The sequence below is a fragment of the Pseudorasbora parva genome, chromosome 23, assembly GCF_024679245.1.
Source record: "Pseudorasbora parva isolate DD20220531a chromosome 23, ASM2467924v1, whole genome shotgun sequence".
NCBI classification, from domain to species: domain Eukaryota; kingdom Metazoa; phylum Chordata; class Actinopteri; order Cypriniformes; family Gobionidae; genus Pseudorasbora; species Pseudorasbora parva.
The window spans coordinates 5,475,604-5,477,983 of NC_090194.1; the positions used below are offsets into that span (position 1 = coordinate 5,475,604).

At 38.2% G+C, this 2,380-nt stretch overlaps 1 long non-coding RNA gene across 1 annotated transcript; it reads left to right on the top strand.

Annotated features, from left to right (window-relative positions):
• The first annotated feature begins 625 nt into the window (after window positions 1-625).
• LOC137062929 (uncharacterized) lies at window positions 626-1,742 on the top strand. Its single transcript, XR_010901314.1, has 4 exons — window positions 626-811; window positions 915-1,187; window positions 1,300-1,395; window positions 1,633-1,742. It is a non-coding gene; the product is annotated as an uncharacterized lncRNA (long non-coding RNA).
• The last annotated feature ends 638 nt before the right edge of the window (window positions 1,743-2,380 follow it).

Sequence of the window (2,380 nt, forward strand, 5' to 3'; positions counted from 1 at the left end):
TGGCTAATGTACTTTCAAGATGGAGGGGCAACATGGCGACCGGCATTTGAACCCCTCACCCGTATGTGTTTTCAATGGAATATTATAAACTTACGAGAATATAACTTGAAAGAAGTAAATATACATTAATGAGCACATACATTTTTGAAAGAACTAAGTGTTTTTAGCTAAGAATAAACTAAAAAAGTTACACAGTGTAGCTTTAAAGCAAAGAAGTTTTATTTAATGCCTCATTTGTGACTTATACTGTGTAACACTAGCTTGGATGCCAGCTGAACTTAGCCCCGCCCACAACATTTTTAGGATTTGACTAGAATTGAGTATGACCACGTCAGGCTAGTGTAACACACATTTCCTGACTGATAACAAACATCCTAGTGATTGACCTAATACATGTGGTAGATTTTTCTGTGATATATTTCACAATAATTCTGATGTATGTCCTGTATATCTGAAGGCAGAATTTTGCTGTTACACGGAAATTTGTGTCAATCCACAGATGCGGAGTCCATCAGAGCAGTTGAAGGAGAGACTGTCCATCTGCCCTGCTACTCACTGCCTAATGACAGTCTTGAAGGTTTTGTAAAGTGGAAAAGAAATAATACAACTATTTGTGATTGGACATTTAATTTTAAAAGTGGGACTTCCACCGGAGAATGCATTCATCGTTTTACATTCAACGTAAAGTCTTTTGCACTAAGTGTAGAAAATGTTCAGCTCAGTGACTCTGGAAATTACAGCTGTAAAACAACGAGAATAATTGAACCACCGTCACTGGACAACATCTCAAATCTGAGACTCCAAGTTGAAGGTGATTTTGCCTTTCATAAATTACGTGAACTGTCCACTTGTCATAGACCATCTTACCTAGATGTCTGTAATAAACATAAGTTCCATCTCCACTACATGTACAGGTCTGTCTCTGCATCTACAGAACAGCAGTAATGACGCCTGTGTCCATCTGATCTGCTCTCTGGAGAGTCTGACCCCTAAGCTGGTGAACTTCACCTGGACCAGAGAGGGTCACGGGTCACTTCATCCATCCTCATCTTCTGCGGTGAACAGTGAGCTGCATCTGTGTAAACCTGACTGGAGTGATGGAGACACGATCATCTGCCACGCCAGCTACTCAAACAGCCAAATCCAAAGACGTATAAAGCTCCCCTCACAGAACGCTCCTGACAATGGTGGGTCATTTAAACTACCGGTCACTTTAACCACGACAAACTAGAGCACATGTGTTCAGCAAAGATGGGAAATTATTTTAAATAATTAATCAACCAATCCGTCATTTTCCAGAATCCAGACAGGACTTTCCAGCTGTTTGTCTGATCTTTTTCAGCATCTTCATCATCATCATCGTCTTCATCTGGATATTGTTCTGCATTTTAACATGTAAGACCTCCACTGATATCTGCTCTCAATGTATGCAATTTCTGACACTCAATAATAATAATTATTTTAAATAGATACATTATGTTTTTCAATCTAGCAGTGTTTGTGATTTATTTTAGAATCCCTAATCAAGCATTCATTTAATTTGATTTGAACGTGAGATTGTAGTTCGCTAACGTACTGCAAGTTCTTTTAGTGTTGTATAAAACTAGCTGATTTATTATCTCCATCCTGCAGACAAGACTGGACGTGGAGCCGCGGCATGAGAGCGCCAGATGAGTGGAGACAAACTAAAAACGATCAATTCCTATAGATTACACTTTTCTTGTGATCGTTTAAAACAATGCTTTCTTAAAAATGTCTGCTTTGTGTTTTACAGTGAATTAATGTGAGCTGATATGAAATAGCAATTATAGGCTTTTATGTAGGCTAATAGGGATCACTTACAAATAAATATCTAATATGCAAAGAATTTTCTTGTCCACTGATTGTATAAAACCAAAAATGTTAAATATAAAATGAAAGCTGAAGGTGTCATAGGACTTGATGGTTTAAATGGATGGCTAAAATTGTCATAATTTAGAAATAAAAGGCATTTTTCTCTGATTTGAACGCTCTGTTTGAAGGGGCGTGTCTGCTGTGAGACTTAGTGTAAACGCCCACTGCTGTGATTGGCTGCTGTGAGACTTTAGTGTAAACGCCCACTGCTGTGATTGGCTGCTGTGGGACTTCAGTGTAAACGCCCACTGCTGTGATTGGCTGACATCTTTGCATATGAAATAGCTATTACTACATGTGGAACTCTCTCGAAAGCTTTTAGCACATTTTTACTATTACAGCTCTCAACGTTAACTAATCATGTACGTGTTGATTATAGCATTATATTTAGATCTATAGCATTATATTCAGATTGTGACATGAAAGGTTGCAGTAATGAGCATTGTAGCCGATCACAGACATGTTGAGCTCATGAATTCAGTGATCT